Below are 19,427 nucleotides of genomic sequence, written 5' to 3'. Positions count from 1 at the left end.
GGAAGAGGCCAATTAGCCCATCTTCCTGGCCTACCACATATCTGGACAATCACATATAAGAGAAATAAACTCTTACCTTCTGTAAGTCATTGAATTTTGAGTCCTTTGTGTCTTAACAGCTTAGACCATAAATCTAATATACAGGGGAAAATATAAAGGAGAATTAAATAAGAACTATATTGCTGTATTGTGTTGTATTGTTTCCAGGTATTTTAAAATCTGGAGACATCTGCTCATCAAATTACCATTTAGAGAATACAATGGAAGCCTACAGACTGGGAGAAAATATTTGCAATATTTGCAATAGGAAGCACTTGTGTCTAGAATATATAAAGAGCTCCTGCAATTCAATAATAAAAAAATCAAAAATAAATAAATAAATAAATAAATCAGAGGACTTCTTCCATAATAAGTCATTTGGGGGCCTGTATTTCCATTAATATTCTGCCTGTTGGGGAGCATCCCAAGTATTTGCTTTGGGCTTCTTGTATGGAGCCTATGACAATCATCAATTGATTGCCTCAATTCCCAAATTCATTCTTTTTGCCTGCTTTGTTAAATGTCCTGGTCCCTTTCCTATTTTCCCTTTGCCACCTGGCCCTGGAGCTTTCTCTGTCAGTAGAGCAGGGTGGAGGGACATTGCAGGATGAAACGGTTTTACTTCCCAACTCTAGTGCATTTCTTTGCATGCTCTAGCTCAGCCCCAGGAGTTATACAGTTTCCTATAACAGTGATCCCTATATTCCATAGAGTTACTCCTACTGGCAAATTCTTCATTTCTCCAATCTTGACTGCACCCAGATTGCCTTGATGGAAAAGTTCAACCTTCTGTACTTAATCTAATACTAATTAATGAAAGAAAACTATTTGGAACCAGTAAAAAAATTTTCTGAAGTTCAAATTAGAAGGGAGAGTCTTCTCATTTTTCCTTTCTAATACTGTCTGTAGTTTGCTTGTAGAATTAAATGATGATGAGATCTCAGGAAGATGTGCTTTACTCCTATCTCCATACTAAAGCTTTGATTAATGTCCCCATGAGCCAGTTATCACTTTCTACTAGGGCAATAATTCCTCTCTGTTAGTAAACATAATTGGGGTTTTTTTCCCAGCAAAATGAATAAGCCCCTAAAAATGCCAGCTAGGCACTTGGCATCTGGATGGGGTCAAGTTCTCTTTGAAGCCAGGACTATCCCCTAGTGCTATTCTCTTCAGGCCATGTTTCTCTTGGCTCTGTAATAAAATTTCACAAGATCCCTTGATCTAGGTTCTTAACTTAAATAGCCCCTTTCTAACTTAAATACTGAGCCAAAGAAGTTTAATTCCTATAAAATCACAAGTTACTATTTGCTGTTGTGGGCAGAAGAAACCCCACTTGGAGTTGGCTCTGCCAGATGCCTGCAATCCCAAGCAGCCCCAGTCCCCTTTGGAGGAGAATTTTAGGACCTCCTAAATTTTAGGACCTCCTCACGGCCCTCCCCAGTGTTTGCACACTCCTGTACAAGAGAAGCTTGTAACATGCCCCCAGGCCATTGGGCCCCTGTCTGGTTTTCCAGGCGTGTCCCTCCCTTCCCCTTCTCTTCAAGATCCCACAGTTCGGATCTGCTTTCTGACTCTTGAGAACAAAAGGAAAAGTTCTTTCCTGCCTTCAGGCATGTGCATTGACTATTCTTCCTGCCTTTGACCCTTTACCCATCTTCACCCAACTCTCTCCTCCTTATCCTTCAAGCTTCACCTTAAACCTCCCTAAGATCTCCATTAAGATGCTCCATGACCCCTGCTCCCCCACTGCTCCAAATCTAAACCAAGTACGGCCATCGCTCCATGGTCTTTTCCTTCATAACCTGTATTAAATCTGTAATTATATGTTTGTATGTTGATTTGATTGAAGTCTGGCTCCTTCCTCAGACTTCAAGATGGAGGAGAGTAGGCATGACACCTGTTCTACTCACAACAGCATCCCTACATTGGCATACGGTAAGTGTACAAACAGTAAGCCCTCAATAGATACTAAGGGAGTCAGTATACAGCACAGTGGTCAAGCACATGGATTTTGGAGCCAGACTGCCTGGGTTTAAGGCCTCGTTCTGGCTTCAGTAGCTATGTGCCCTCAGACAACTAACTTAATGTCAGTTTCTCCATCTACAAAACAGAGGTGATAACTGCACCTTACTGATAGGGTTGTTAAAATGATGAAGTTTGTAAATAATTGTAGATCACTTTATCACATGCCTATTAAATAATCAATTGGAGTCAAGCTCTTAACTACCATTTTCCCCTCTAAAGAGAGGAGCTAAATGAACTTTGAGGTCCTAAAATTCTATAACTGACACTTGTTAAATGAAAAGAAGTTATTTTAAAATAATACAGTGCTGTGATATAGTTAAAACTAATACATTTTAAAAACAGCATCAATTATACCACCTCTTAGGGTAATACAGTTTAGCAGTCACTAAAATGTTCAAGCCTACCTTGGAATATATGTGAAACTGGACAAAACATGTATTTAGGCTATAGTTAAAATATAACACTTCAGTGTGTATAATAATAATTTTTTTAAAAAATCTGGAATGTGTAAGTACATTTTGAAATGTTAACTCTATGTAATAACATTCAGCTACTACTGAAAATTTTATTTGCCAACATGGGAAGTGTTTAGTCATGTAAAAAAACAAAATTCAAATTATATCTTTAATATTATGATGGAATATGATCTCATTATTATAGTGCTTTATACATATACATCTAAGTGTATGTGTATAAAGGCAAACTTGAAGGAAATGAAAAAATGGTAAAAATCTTGGGGTTGAAAAGTTTTAAATTATAGTTACTGTTGACCCAATATTAGGAAAACTTATAATTGATTTATTATTAATGACTCAAGTCAACAAAGGTACATTTTGTTCTAAAAATCATGCAATCATACAATCCAGCCCTATAGAGATTAAGAAACTGAGTCCCAGGGAAATACAGATGACTTGTCCAAGCAAATCCAGGAAAGTCAGTGTTTTCCCAATACACACAATTGCCCCTTACTAAAAAGTGTTACTAAGGTGATTTATTTTGCATTAACATTTTGAGAGAATAATTTTTTCATGTAAATGTTTCATATACAAAAGCTAATAGCTGATTTGAAGTAAAGCAAGTTTGTTACCTATGTAAAACTTCTTTCAGTCTTCTTATTCATGCAAAACCTAAATACCAGAATCTTCTGTACTCTAATAATTTCAGAGAAAATAAAGTGTGCTTCCTAATCAGTATAAAGACAAGATCTTGAGATCTATCTATAAACTGACTTCAGGGACACCTGGGTGGTTCAGTCAGTTGAGTGTCTGATCATGAGATCATGTGATCAAGCCCCACGTCAGGAGCCACATTCAGTGGAGCAATGGAGCCTGCTTGAGATTCTCTCTTTCCCTCTTTCTGCCCCTCCCCCTCTAAAAAACAAATAAAGAATAGAGTTGAACTGACTTTAGATTCCGAAGATAATAAACATATGACAGAAAATGCAGTTTAAGGAGGCCGCATTCACCAAAATGTCATTCTTCCAGATACTCCTTCACCTTTATCATATCTCTGCTTGATCTTTGGCCCAGTCACTAATTGACAGAGATTGCTAAAGCCCAGATCAAGACCAGGAAAGCAGTAAGTGGCCAAGGAAGTTTACTTAGACTGGTAACATGGATAGAGACTTACAGAAAAACAGGTATGAAATTGGCAGGATGTGAAGCAAAATTCCAGAACAGATAAGTCTTAGAAGAATGTAGATCCTAGAGTCCAAAGGGAATGGATCCAAGCAGATTAGGAGGGAGTCTATGAGAAAGTGACATAGGATCAACTGTTCATAATTCTGCCTTCAAAGGCAAAATTCCTTCCCCCGTTTTGTTTTGTTTTTTAGTTAAATTTAGAAGTCTACAATGTAAATTAATAGCAGGGTGACTAGGCAATGCTGTTGCAATGTAAAGAAATTTTAACCCAATTAGCATCATGTCAGCATCTTCTTCCTAATTCCTATTAAATATTCTGCTCCCCTCCACCAAGTCCTTCCTCACAGCTCCCCTCCCTAGCCTGGTGAGTCACACATCTTGCTCCACAAATTACCCTGTCATTAGTCTCAGGCACAAGTGAGTGATGTAGACAAGAGCAAGGGGGCTGGGAACCTTGCTGACAGTGACTCACTCACAGAAAAGCCTGGGGAAAGGCCCTGATTCTGTCTTAATCTTCCCATCTGAGAGACAAGAGGATTGGCCTTAAAGTCTGAAAAGCCCTTCTGAGCACCACTGAAGAGTTCTGCAGGAGCTCTCCCACTAGCTAGTCCCAGGTAGGAAGAGTCAGCAAGACCACCGCACACTGTCTGTAATTAATGAGTAAAATAAAAAACAAAACAAAACAAGAAACAGTGCAGTGTTTCACACACCTCCTCAAACAGCCGAAAACCTCGAGAAAGAACTATGAATGTAGAGTCAGAAAGCCCAGGTCTGAGCTCCAACCCTGCCTCTTAAAACTAAGTGAATTTGGGAGGGGGGCTGGGTAGCTCAGTTAGTTGAGTGTCTGACTCTTGATTTCTACCCAGGTCATGATCTCAGGGTCATGAGATAGATCCCCACACTGGATTCTGGGCTCTGTGTTCAGCAAGGAGTCTACTTGGGATTCTCTTTCTCCCTCTCCCTCTACCCCTACTACCCTGTTCCCTTCCCTTTGCCTCTTTTTCTCTAAATTAATAAATAAATAAATCTTTTAAAAAATATTTTATTTATCTATTCATGAGACACACACACAGAGAGGCAGAGACACAGGCAGAGGGAGAAGCAGGCTCCATGCAGGGAGCCCGACGCGGGACTCGATCATGGGACCCCAGGATCATGCCCTGCCAAAGGCTGACACTCAATCACTGAACCACCCAGGCATCCCTAAATAAATAAATCTTAAAAACAAAACAAAACAAAACCAAAGTGAACTTGGGCAACTCTCTGAATTCTTGGCTAGCTCACTTGCTCTATAGTGCTACTTCTACCTTCCACAAGGACCTATTACAGATTAAGAGTGATTTGGTATGTATAAATATCTGAACAGAGTAAAGTGCTGGATCTATGTTACAGAGTCACATTATCTTATCATCTTCACCTTACTGGGTCTGGGCAAGAAGCTGATGTCAGGCTGGTTTAAACAGTAAGATTAAATGCTAAGTTTAAAAAGACTCCCCAAGGGAGAGTAATGGGACAGACACCCCTTCCAGGTGCACTCTCTCCACCATCTCCACACTTCTCACTGCTGGTAAAGGTAACTGATTTCATATCCTTCTTTCAGTAAGGGAAGCCTTCATAATGGGTACACCCTGGGCTAACCTAAACAGAAAACCTAGGGAAGGTAGAGAGGCTATACCACACAGTGTCATCTAGTTCAGACCTTTCAGATTATCAGACTTACCTGAGGTGATACCCAGACCACCCCCCATGACACCCTGGGGTAGAATTTCTAGGACAGGACATATGGTAATCCAAGGCCTATAGGTTTATCAAGGAAGAGGGGTTTGGGACTCTGAATCCCCATCTTCACCCCTTTCCAGCTACCTGAGCTAGGTGAGTATGTGACTTATTCTAAGCTTTAAATTCCTCATCTGTACAATATGTATATTTGTTATTTCCGTACAGACTAGGTCGGCATTAAACAAAGTCATGTGTCTAAATCACCGTGTAACTTGTGGCATATAGTAAGTGCTGTAGGTGTTAGGATGGTCACTATTTACATTTCCTCATCAATGGCACCATGCACTTGCAGGTGGCCCATCACTCAGCCCTCATTCACTGATTTCCTCTAATACCCTCGTCAGTATGAAGGTTGCCTGGACTGAGTGTCAGTATGGCAGTAGCTTTGCTGAAGCATGAGTGACACTTGGTGGGGTAACTCATTTCCTCAGTGACAGCAGGATTTCTTACATCACTGGAACCTGATGTGGGCAGTGTCACCAAAGGAATCATTTTATGAAAGACAGTATAGCTTACAGAAGGGTGTGGGGCCACATCTTGATCAAGTAGGAATAGTGTACATCCTTCTCACAGGAGAAGGAGGAGGATGCTGAGTTACTTTCAGGGAAGGTCTGGGGTTACCAAGGCACACTGATGAAGCAAGCCCCCAATTTTAATGTTTTAAAAATGTACACTTATGTAATGTTTAAAGGCAGGGTTTCCTGTCACGCTGCCTGCTGCCCCCACAGAATGAAGCACTCTTTGGAAAAGAACAAGATGACAAAGATTCTAGTAATCTTCAGATGAGGGTGAGGTGCAGTGGGTGGGGGAACATACAGTAGAGGGCAAGAAAATGGGGAAGGAGTGCAGGAAAGAAAATCTCGATTGAATGTTCTCAACAGTTTTCTTCTTAACTCTGAAATCACAAAAAAAGTTAGAACAATAAAAGGCAAGATTTCCCTATGGCCAAGAACTGCTGGTGTAGGGCTGGGAGATTGGCACCTGCTGGAAGAATCAGTTTCTGCTCCCTTGAGTAAACAGGGATGGGTCATCTCCCTTCCTTGGCCAGGACAGCTGCTTTGTCTGTCAATGGCCACCAGCCCTTGTTATTTATTCATCATAAAAAAATAATTCATAAGATCTCCAAACTGAGCTGAACAAGTCATTCCTATCCAGTCTCTAGCTACTGCAAGAGGCCCCTTAAAGAAAAATACATATGTCTAACACTCAGATTTTAAGTAGATGGGGGAGAGACAGAGACAGATCAAGAGAGACAGAGACTTATTCAGGGCATCTGCAAGGTCTAGTACATAGGGCAAATATGTCATTTATTCATTCTTCTGGCTTTGATTAATGATTAAACCTATGGCTTCCAACTGAGAGCTATTTTGCCTGCAAAAGTGTCTGGAAGGAGAAATATCCTGGATATATTGTATGAAAATATAACATATTATTTAAAAATAAAAATTTCAGAAAAAAAATTCAGGGCACCCAGGTGGCTCAGTTGGTTAAGTGTCTGACTATGGCTTGGGTCACAGAGTCCTTGGATCAAGCCCTATGTCAGGCTCTGTGGTCAGTGAAAAGTCGGCTTCTCCCTCTCCCTCTGCTCCTTGCTCAACTTGTCCTCTCTCTTTCAGATAAATAAATAAAATCTTTTTAAAAAGATCCCTGGGTTTCTAGACTTTTCAAACAAATATTCTTTTCAAGAAGATATCCTTAACTTTCACTCCAATATATTTTTATAAAAATTTCATTCTGGGGGACCCCTGAGTGGCTCAGTGGTTGAATGTATGCCTTTGGCTCAGGGCATGATCCCGGAGCTCCAGGATCAAGTCCTGTGTCTGGCTTCCTGTGAGGAGCCTGCTTCTCCCTCTGCCTGTGTCTCTACCTTTCTCTCTGTGTCTCTCATGAAAAGATAAATAAAATCTTAAAAAAATTTTCATTTCAGTCTCTGATTTCTGTCTATTAATACAAATCAATGCTATGAATAAGAGAAAACACCGTAGACATAGACACCATAACATATGTAGACACCGTAGACACCGCTAACATATGTAGTTTCTTACGTCAAAGCCACACATAGCACAGGGCCAACTCCTTTTTCTGTGGAGGACAGAAGTTGAACATGGGCCAGTGTGATCGTCTGGCTCCTTCTCTATTGATCCTGATTTGGCATTTCCAGTTTCCTAAGTCTCCTTTTTTTTTTAAGTTCTTTTTCTTTAAGCTAAGATTTATTGGCTATTTCCTCAAAATTTGTTTTTGTCAAGGAATATAGTTGGCCAAAGTGCTGCTGGGAATGGCAAGTCTGAATTTGGCCCACATGTGAACCCAGAGAAGAATAGAGGTAGGATTGGAATAGACATGACCCACAAGGCAGGTTGCTGACTCCATGTGCCATATGAAGAGATTCAGAGTTCCTCCTCTATGTCATTTGTTTAGTGAAATTTAAATATGGATGTCTGAAGGTCATTGTGAAAGAAAGGAATGCCCTGAAAGAAAGTGAACAGAAGGATCCCATGATATTCAACAGCAAATATCCCAGGTGCAAGTACTGTCTGAAACATACATAAAATAGACTGCTCTAAATTTGTGTCCAGTCTCTTAAAATATACCAAGCGATCTCTAGCAGAGCCTCAGTGAAGTCCTTTTGTTCAAGGGGAAGGAGAGCCCTCGAGGCTTCTCTTCCCTGCCAAGTAAAGCTGTTTATCAGTAAATTTTTCTTCCTGCTCGTCTACGAGGTTGGGAATGTTACTCAGCTGCCACCTTAGGAAATCTGAGCAATTTCAACCTTTGCCATACTGTCAGGTGGATGTTTACAGGGTGTGGTGGCAGAAGAGGAGTCACATTTACATATTCCACAGCAATTCTGAAATTGCTCAGCCTCTGTCACTCTGTCATGCATCAATCAGTGGTATCATTGAGTACTAACTATGTACAGAGGACGCTGAGCTTCTGGCCCAGGAGCAGCTCCACTTTACACTCTGGCTTTGTTTGAAAAGATCCCACTCCAGACTTCCTCTGGTCATACATCTTTCCCACTGGGTGAGGAGTCCATAGACCCAAGGGCATATGCCCACCCACACACCATACCCCTTTTCTAGACTTGCTAGGGGTAAGTAGGACCTGAGAATTCCCTGCCTAAACACCTCTAAGTCCACTTCCAAGGCCTGCATGGGCCCTTCCTCAGGTCTGTCCTCGGAAAAGTGACAGCACATTATACAACTAGGCCCAAGGATGGCCAAAAGGAGACTGTTGGGGAGGAGACAAAGAGACTCCCACTTGGACACACACACAGGGTTGTCTGCACACATGTGCACTGGGCTTTTAGCTAAGCAGGACAAAAAGAGGGCCAGGCTGAGGGCTGGACAACTCCACATTACTCTTGCCCTGGGCCCCTCCAATGTTAGGTGTGGGCCTGTCCACAGGGCCTCAGGGTAGGTCCACAACTCTAGAGGTCCCAGGAATTCTGGAAGCCAAAGATCCATGCAGGTTGAGCAGCCACCAGAGGAGCTGGTAGCATGACCCAGACAGAAATCCTCATGTAACTTCTGACTGTCCAGCTGAACCACACTCCTCCCCAGAGAAAGCACCTTCCTTGTTAGCAGAAAGTAGTTTATTCACTCTGGCTTCCCCCTGCTTCCCCATCCCCCCACCAACAGGCAATACTGCTTCACTATTTACTCTCACCTCACTAGAAAGCAGGCAGGGGAAATATATTTGTGATCAATGGGGTTAGTGTTTAGCAAAATTTTGATAAGAAGGTATAGAAAAGTATAGGCCCAAGGAGGGTGTGAGATGGGGGCATGCCTTTGTCCTGAACCCCTTTTGCCTTCTATACTGATCCCTTAGGAATTGGTTAGGTGGGAGGTGGGGTGAAGGCCCCATGCCAGCAAGGACTGTTGGTGCAGGTGAAGTATGAGGAACGTGAATCAGATGCCCAGCAGCTGTGCTATCTGCCTTCGCAGCTGTAAACTGGGAGTGATAGCACTGTCTCTTCACAGACCATTACAGAAGTTCAAGGAGACGCTCACAATTACAACTCACAACTCTCCTGCATATCACCATTGATGTAATTCTTTCACCAGCATTTGCTCATTGTATCCTCACCACAATGATAATTATTCACACCCCCCAAATTTACAGATGCAAAGAGAAGTTTAGAGGGATCAAGTGACTTGCTCCAGGTAACATGGAGCCAGACCCAAAGTTAGGCGCTGAGGGTACTGGTACTTGACTTTGCCTTTCATCAATATTCGTGAACATGCACTATGAATAACTCTTCTTCATACAGATAATCATTCTCAATTGTCACCTTTGATGACTTTGAAGAAATGTGTTTTTGAAAGCCCTTCTCCCACAGTGGGGAGACTGAAAGCTGGAAACCTGCAGGACAAACAGAGCCAACTTTCTTCCTTCAGACTGGAAAGGAGGCTTGGGGAAATGGGAAGGGGAGGGTGAGGAGGGGGCCAGGCCAGAGCACAGACATGGCAAATGGCAAATACCATCTAAGCTAGTGGAGCTCTTTGCCACCTGGTGCTGTCGAAGGAAACTTTCATTCAACATCTCTCAAGAAGAAAAGAGCATGGATCTACAGTATGTCATAGAGAATAACATGATACTTGCCTTGCCCAAAACACCTCTCCCCCTGGAACACACAAAATGATACTATATAGTAAGAAAGCTCTGGGTCACAGACATAGTTTTCCAAGATCACAGTTAAGAAAACACAGTAGAGGTAAAATAAAATAAAATGTAAATAGCAGTAATGACCTTGAGTATATATGATAGCTTTCTGTGAAGGGATTCAAGAACTATATATACGTATATATGTGTGTGTGTGTGTGTGTGTGTGTGTGTGTGTGTGTGTGTGTGTGTGTGTGTATATATATATATATATATATATATATATATATATAAGTTTTGCCTTTACTTTCACAACATCCCTGCAGAAGCAGAAAAGGGAAACATAATCAATCTACTACACAGTTTATGTCCATAAGTTTCCTTCTGGTTCTAAAACCCTAAGTTGGGGATCCCTGGGTGGTGCAGCGGTTTAGCGCCTGCCTTTGGCCCAGGGCGTGATCCTGGTGACCCGGGATCGAATCCCACGTCGGGCTCCCGGTGCATGGAGCCTGCTTCTCCCTCTGCCTGTGTCTCTGCCTCTCTCTCTCTGTGTGTGTGACTATCATAAATAATAAATAAAATTAAAAAAAAAAAACAAATCGGTGGCAGAACTTGGTGGAGGCTGACCTGGGAGTACCAGTCAGTTTCTTTTGCCCTGCATGGTGCTTTAAAAGAAGTTGAGCTGAATCTAAACTCTAGGAATTTTCACATAAAAATCCGGATTCACAGCCTCATTTGAAAAACAAAACCAAAACAATAAAATCAGAAGACCTGGCAATTGTCACCGGATCTGCAGGCCTTAAGTGAGGCACAAGCTTTATCATCTGGCCCTATGCTCATGTCAGTTACCTACCAGCCTTCTAAGGCATTAACTTTGTGATTCCTTATGTCTCTAAGATTTATCAATGTGAATTATGCCTTCAAAGTCAGTGCAACTTAAGACAATAAGAGCCTAGCACTGCCTAGTATAGTGATTATAGTTATATCAGCACAGGGTTTTGGAAAGAACCAGTTGTGACTCACTCATTAGTGTCCTGGTTCTCAACACTGGCTCTTTAGGGAGGATTACCTGGAAAATATTTTTAAGTCATTCTTTCCTTATTTCAAATCGCATAAATCAGGATCTCTGAAGGCGCTATCCTGGCATCTGCATTGTTATTGTTGCTTAACAAACATATTTAATAAAGCTTAAGGATGCACATGGTAAAGTAACAAATCACAAAAGTAAACACACCTGGGTTATAACCAGCATCCAGCCCAAGAAACATGATATTATCAGCACCCCAGATACTCCATTTGTGTCTCTGCCCAGTTACTACCCCATTTTCTCCAACTATCCTAGCCTAACCTCGAACACCACAGATTAATGTTGCCTCTCCTTGAGCTTCATATGAACGGGATCACACTGACTACATTCTTTTGTATCTAGATTCTTTCCCTCAACATTCATGACTGAGATACATCTAGGTTGATGTGTGTACAGCAGCTGACTCATTTTCACTGGTGTTTAGTATTCCACGGTATGACTTTACCACAATCTATTTTTTCATTTTCCTGTTGGGGGAAATTTGAGGTTTTTTTTTTTTTTTTTAAATTGATGGCTATAATAAATAAGGCTACTCTCTGTGAATATTCTCGAGCATGTCTTTGGTAAACACATGTATTTATTTCTGTAGGAGAGTGGAAATAGTAGACCACAGGTATACATATGCTCTCATTTAATAGATCTGTTGACCAGTTTTCTAGGGCTGTTGTGCCAATATATACTCCCACATCTGTGTATGAGAGTTCCAGCTGAACATTCTCATCAACAAATCTGCTGTCGATCTTTTAAATTTTAGCCTCTTTGCTGGGTGTGTAGCAGTACTTTACTGCAGTTTTAACATGCATTCCCCTAATGGCCAATAGGGTTGAGCACATTTCATGTTTCTTGGCCATTTGAATATGCTCTTTTGTGAAGTACCTGTTCAGATTTTTGCCCAGTTTTCTATTGTGTTGGTCTATCTTTTCTAATGGACTTGTTTTCTTTATTCTGGATATGACTCCTTGTTGTTTATATGCATGGCAATATCTTTTGCAGTTTGTCTTTTACTCTTTTAATGGTAAACTTTGATGAAAGGAAGTTATTAGTTTTAATATGGTCCAACTTATAGATCTTTTCCATTATATTAGTACTCTCTATGTCTTCTTTAAAAAAATCACTGCCTACCCCAAAGTTATTAATATATCCTATTTTGTTATCTAGAATAGTCCTGTCCAATAGAAAAACAGTGAGAGCTAAATATGTAACTTAAAGTTTTCTTTAGTTGCATTTTAAACACTAAAAAAAGTGAAATTAATTTTAATAATGTATTTTATTTGACCAACATATATACCTAAAATATTATCATTTCAACATATAATCAACATAAAAATTATTAATAAGACATTTTTATTTCTTTCTCTATAGTAAGGTTTTGAAATCTGTTGTGCATTTTGCACTTAGAACCTATCTCTATTGGATCAGCCACATTTCAAGGACTCAGTAGCAACAAGGAGCTAGCAGGTGCCATAGTGAACAATGCAGATCTAGAAATTATCATTTTATCTGCCAGTTTTATCTACCACACTTACTTTAACATTCAGATGTGTATAGATTTTTAAAAGATTTTATTTATTTATTTTAGAGAGAGAGAGAGAGAGAGAGAGAGAGCCTGCACATGAGCAGGGAGAGGGGCAGAGGTGGGGGAGGGAAAGGGAGAAAATCTCAAGCAGACTCCCCGCTGAGCACTGAGCCTCACCATTCCAACATCATGACGTGAGTCAAAGCCATGAGTCAGATACTTAACCAACTGAGTCACCCAGGCACCCCAAGGTGTATAAATTTTAAGGTTAGAATCAAGATTCAGCTTATTTTCCCATCTGTATATTCAAAGGACCTTCCCTTATATAGAGTATCAGTGTTATCACAAATCAAAGGTCCAAATATGTAGAGGCTCATTTCTAGAATCTCCAGTCCATTTCATTGGTCAACTATGAGTTTGGCTTTAGCATTTTTTTAAATGCTAGTTGATTCTTATATTCAGTCAGTATTGAGAACCACTACCAGGAGGTCACAAAATTTATTAGTAGCTATGACCAGAAATTTTTGAGTGAAGTGGAATGGAATAGAAAACATTGCTATGTACCAAGGATTATTTTATGAAATGTTTATTTCAGTTACTCTGTGAGTGTGTTTCTAAGTTGAGGTCTAAAAAGTATTTCTTACCATCAGTGATGGTCCAAAAAAAAAAGTTTGAAATCCACTATAATAGTGGATAGTAGTGTTTCATCTGTGAAACAATTACTTGAGAAAATCCAGCTCACATATTATTTTATAATCATCATCTAAAATTGCTCTGAAGTTTTACTCTTACACATTTGGTGATAGACCTCCACACAAAGCAGATCTCCATTTATAACAAGTTAGGGAAGGCCAGTCATGGCTAGTGGAACAAGAGGAGCTCATGATAAAACCCTGTAACTCTGACCCAAAGTGGAATATGATAATGTGTCCGTGACACGAACATTGCAAAAGAAAATTGCTAATCTGCACAATTTGAGATTTGTTCAGCATCAGCAGATTTTGTTTTTCAAGTTTTAATTGGATGTCAAGCAAGAAAACAAAATTTGAGGGGAAGAAATTGAAACCAATTTATTATGAAGTGATGTTAAGTGACCTTTGTTATTGAAAAAATGCTCTCAATATTTGCTTGTATCTTGCAATGATTGTTTTATTGTTCAATCTGTGTCAAGATCAATCTAATCAACAACTATTTCTTGACTATCCACTAAAATATGTCTGGCAAAGGAATCAAATTTTTTTAAAGAATGGAGTTTGTTCTTTCATATAAGAACTCTATGGAGAAAAAAATGGATTGTGGCATGTGATTTTCCCTCATTGAGTACTTTTTTTAGAACACAGATATAATAAATAAAAATGATTTCAAGCCCCTACATGTAATATTTTCTCTTCAAAAAACCTAAGTACGTGCCTTGGCTGTAATTTTTACAGTTTTCCCATTAAGAGAGGAAGGAGAGATATATTTGATGGTCATTTAACAATATATACAAGTGTTGAATTGTTATGTTGTACACCTGAAACTCATATCATGTTCTACATCAATTATACCTCAATTTAAAAAAAATAGCTGGAGATCTGTTTTCATTTCTCCCTTCTCCAGTCCTCACGACCACATGTCACATGTTTCAGGAGGCACAGCTATGAGACGGAAGAAGATAGAGCCATCTATTACAGGAGAAGAAAAAAATATTGGTTGCACACCCACACAGTATACGTGTCTTTTGGTTTTGTTTTAATACTGTGCACCTGCACATGGAAGTGTGTGTGTGTGTGTGTGTGTGTGTATGGGGGTGTATCAATCCTAAACAGATTTGGAAATGTTGATTAGATATCTCCATTTCTTGCTTTCCAGAAGATATAATTCAGAGATCAATAAAGAGGAAACTTCCCACTGAATTGAAATCTGCATATACCAAACATCAACTATGCATTAGGCCTCTGGTCTGTTCGACTTACTCATGAGCCCTCTCCATAGACTCTCTAGTGGCCAGGTGGGAAACAAAGAAGGAGAAGGAGAAGGGGAATGAGAAAAGGAAGGGGAAGAGGGAAGGGGAAGGGGAAAGGGGAAGAAGAAGAAGCAGAAGAAGAAGAAGTGGTTACTAAAACGAATCAAACCCCTTTAACTTTACATTTTTTACATTTGAGGGGAATGTAGACACTCGCAACTCACGAAGTTTTAAATTCTCATACTTAGGAAAGGTGAAATTTGTTTCAAGGTCACCCAAGCCAAAAGTCTGAGCTTTCTTAGACTTTAAGTTATGATAATAATGAAACTTGGGAATAACTGATTCAAAAACACAATGATTGGGAATCCCTGGGTGGCTCAGCGGTTAAGCGCCTGCCTTCGGCACAGGGCGTGATCCTGAAGACCGGGGATCAAGTCCCCCACATCAGGCTCCCTGCCTGGAGCCTGCTTCTGCCCCCCCCCCTCTCTCTCTCTCTCTGTGTGTCTCTCATGAATAAATAAATAAAATCTTTAAAACAAAACAAAAAACACAGTGATTGCTGAAGTCCATTTACAATCAAACATCTGTCTACCAATAACAGAAAGCCCTATGGAGAATTTTGGCTGTTAAAGTGTTGTACAAGGTCAAAGATTCTTGATACCCCCATTCACTTGCCATTTGAAGGTTTTATATCTAAGCCTTATTTTATTTTAATTAGGTTTTTTAGCTTGGTTCATAATTTTAAAAAATCTGCTGCAAGATGCAATCTTAAGGCAATATATATAGTATGACCCACAAAATGATGAGATTGACTGTTGCATAGAGCTTAGGAAAATAAGACTTGCTACTTTAGACAGGCTTCTTTCATAATGCCAATAGTCTGGTCTAGTCTAGGGCTGCCCCAAAGATATCTTCAATCATTCTGAGTCCTCCAAGTAAATAAAACAACAAACTTGGGCCATGTAGGACCAAAAAGGTTGGCGTACTGGCTGTGCAGGTGTTTCTTTCTTTCTTTTTAAGATGTCATTTATTTATTCATGAAAGACACAGAGAGAGAGGCAGAGACATAGGCAGAGGGAGAAGCAGGCTCTCTTCCCTGTAGGCAGCCTAATGCGGGACTCAATCCCAGGATCCTGGGATCCTGACCTGAACCAAAGGCAGACGCTCAACCACTGAGCCACCCAGGCATCTCTATGCAGGTATTTCTAAGAGAAGGGAGACCTGCGTTTGATTCCAAAGGGAGCTTTCCTATATTCCTCTATCTGTCTGCTATAATCTACAATTCATCAGGATCTAAAATTAGGGACAGATTGCCAAAACACCATTCTTGATGCCAACTAGCCCGTCTTATGCACTTGACTATAGGCTTTTAGGCAGTAAATAAGTCAATCGCTTTTGTCCAAATCCACCTTTATAAAGGTATATTATCTCCAGACCAGCCTTTGGACTACATCCCTAAATTCACATTGGGGAGGCCTTGGAAAGCCCAGGGCTGTTGTACAGATGGCCTGGAGCCCAAGGTAAATGAATGGCTGCCATACTACACTCTATTTTATGCGACCTTGGAGCCAGACCCTCCTCCCATGCACAGCCTGTCAGCGATGCCTTGGGGGCCTAAGAAAACTCAAATGAACTGTGTGTGTGTGTGTGTGTGAAGGCATGAATAGAAACATATCTTTCCTATAACTCTGCAATGATTAGCACAATAAACTGTTCCTTGCCAAAGAGGTATCTGATGTTCTTGCTTTTTGCCTGATTTCACTATGCTTTGGGGGACTCCTAACCTAGGATGTTAACTGCTCTGTTTCAGAGGCTGTGTCAAGGCCAAATCAGCTCCACTATGGAGGATCTCAATAATTTTAACCTGATTTTCTTTTCTTTTTTTTTAAATTTCAGGGTTTTTAAATTTAAATTCAATTTGCCAACATATAGTGTAACACCCAGTGCTCATCCCATCAAGTGTCCTCTTCAGTGCCCGTCATCCAGTTACCCCATCCCCTAACCCACCTCCCCTTTTGCAACCCTTTGTTTGTTTCCCAGAGTTAGGAGTCTCTCATGGTTTGTCTCCCTCTCTAATTTTTCCCACTCAGTTCCCCTCCTTTCCCTTATAATCCCTTTTACTATGTCTTATATTCCACATATGAGTAAAACCATATGATGATTGTCTTTTTTCTGATTGACTTATTTCACTCGCATAATACCCTCCAGTTCCTGATTTTCAAAGAAAGTCAGTGACAGCTATGATAGAAACAAATTTGCCCACGTGGGCAGTCTTGTCTCCCTCCTTCACTGATGTTACCTCTGAGCCCAGAACAGGATCTAGCACACCAAAAGCATCAGTAAATAATTGGAGGTTTATCTGGAATTATTGGAATACTATTTATCCAAAGCCTACCATTTATCAGTCATGCAGAAGGCATTTTGCATACCCTGTCTTTCTATTACTTCTAACAAATAACCCTGTGTGGTGGACATTATATTAGCTTATAAATAAAGAAACTGAGGTTTGAAAAATTTCACTGACCTACTGAATAACACAAATAGTAGGCAGAAAGCAGGAATTCAAATTTAGATCCGTCTGCCTTTCTAGCCAATATTCTGTCCACCAAACCATGTTTTCACCCCAAAAGAAACTTATAGACTGACTTTTGGTCTTTTGCTATACGATACCAAGTTAGCATATTTACATATTATCATGGGTTTAGAAACCCCTTCATGTGACAAGGACTCTGAAGAGCTGATGGGATGGGATGGGAATATAGAAGGCTCCAATCACATATTTCTTTGTGCAGAAAGGCAACGGAGTTTGGACCTTGTCACTTCCCTGCCATGTCACTATACCTTTCACTAAAATGAAATGTTTAATCTGAAAACTGCATAACATAATTCTATCTCACTGAATTAAATGGGCAATGCATTTATGCAGAGCAAGGACTCAATAAATGTAGATTATTACTAACCTAGAATTATGTAGATTATTACCAACCCAGAATTATCTTCAAACTTATGTCAACCAACTCAATTGTTTTTAGAAAAGGCAGAAATATTTTTAAAGGGAAGACTATGCGCATATTACCTATTTTCCCCATAAAGAATTTGCCCCTTTATCCAGCAAATTCACTGATGAAATTTTAAGTGGAAACCCCCTTTTTAAAAAAAAAAAAAAAAAGGGTAGGGGAAGAGGCATGAAAAGTTGCTGTTTAGAAAAAAAAAGTTGCTGTTTAGTCAGAACCATCACTCATGGTATAAAAGGCAGTTGAATAATAGGGATTTATGAATAAATTAATATGCATCATCTGGTGAGTCCCAAAAGTTTCCTTTTCTTGCCCTGTGTAAGGCTTTTCAGGAAATAAAATTGCCTAAGAGAACATCCTTGCTGAACACGTACACAACTAGTGTTGTGTTCTTTTCTAACTAAGAAAAGAAAGGTTTTATTACATTTCTCTACCTAAGGCTGGTAGTTGTAGAACTAATCAGCTAATGTCTTCTGGATACAGTGTGGAGACTGTCTTGCTCAAAATAGAGCTACCATAGAAAAGTTTGCCGCTCTGTGAGGCAAGCAAGTCTTGCCTTGTTCCAAATTTAAGACATTCTGACATGGTCTGAAATGGCCTTAGCCATGCTACCCTGGAAATTTGTGGTGACCCTTTCCATTTTTCTTTCCTCATAAATCGGGCTGTGCTGACTGAGTGCTCAGCATCAGATTCTGCAGGCTGAACAATCCTTCCTGTCTCTACAATGAATCCCCGTAAATTTGCCAAAGAGCAAGTGCTATAGGTCAGAGGAGTTCGACCTCAGCATTGGCTCTCCACAACTGAATACTTCTGAGGTAAAACTCATCAAGCAATGGGCTTCAAATCTCTCTTTTCTGAGTCTCTTTCTGAACAGCAGGCCAAAAATGAGCATTCTGAACATCTCTCTCTCTCTCTGTCTCTCTGTCTCTCTCTGTCTCTCTCTCTCTCACACACATACACACACACACACACACACACACAGAGTCAGGGCCGACATGGTTTGAGAGTTCTCAAATGGCAACATCAGCGAAATCGTGCTTACCTTCCAGAAACTTCAGTCCACAATAGATGCCCCTTGCCTGTGAAGAGCAGTCAGAGCCAGATTTCCAGCCTTCCAGTCAGCCTTGTTCTTGTCAGAGAGCAGCACATCTCATCTCTGCGTAAGCTCTCAAATTCTTTCAGCGACCCACCCTCTAAAGTTGCAGGTCTAGATTTCTGACTGAGGGCGATCAGTGACGTGAGGCAAAGCTACTGGATGGCACTTTCTGGTTCTTCCTGATGGGATGTGGCTTCCTGTTTCACCACTTGGGAGAGGAGAAAACTGGAATTCAGTCAGACCCAGGATTACAAAGGCATTAGTTGCCTCATCGCTGTTGGTTCTGGTGCACACGGTCATTAGTCAACAACTGAACAAGGTGGTCTTACTCTTTGTACTGAAAGGAAGGGGTTTATGCGGTGGAGAGAAACCTGAAACACTGTTGACAAGCCCACACTATTGCCCAAGGCGAGTGGGTCTGACAGCTATGGCATGTTCTAGAAGCCTGTGAGTGTTGGTGGGGATTTGTGCTAACTGAATCACCACCAGCAGCACCAGCACCACCAGCACCATCAATACGCCCCAAACCACATCCACTAGGGAGCACCAGTCCACAGAAAGGTGACTTCTCTGACTGTTTCCTGGCACCTGGGGTGGGGGTGATTCACTTTTTGGGGAACCATATAATGCCTCCCCAATAAAAATCTGGCCACCTTTTTCTTTTAGAAGAGTCGGAGGTAATTT

The 19,427-nt window shown here is 40.5% G+C and overlaps 1 protein-coding gene across 1 annotated transcript in view; it reads right to left on the bottom strand.

Annotated features, from left to right (window-relative positions):
* CERS3 (ceramide synthase 3) overlaps positions 1–18,951 on the bottom strand; it is a 110,046-nt gene extending 91,095 nt beyond the window's left edge. Inside the window, exon 1 of the mRNA XM_026003279.2 lies at positions 18,690–18,951. The gene's annotated coding sequence lies outside the window, so the exon portion shown is untranslated. The remainder of the gene's footprint in view (positions 1–18,689) is intronic.
* Between the last annotated feature and the right edge of the window lie 476 nt (positions 18,952–19,427).

This window comes from Vulpes vulpes, chromosome 14 (assembly GCF_048418805.1).
Source record: "Vulpes vulpes isolate BD-2025 chromosome 14, VulVul3, whole genome shotgun sequence".
Lineage (NCBI taxonomy): Eukaryota > Metazoa > Chordata > Mammalia > Carnivora > Canidae > Vulpes > Vulpes vulpes.
This window is presented reverse-complemented; position numbering and strand designations above follow the sequence as displayed.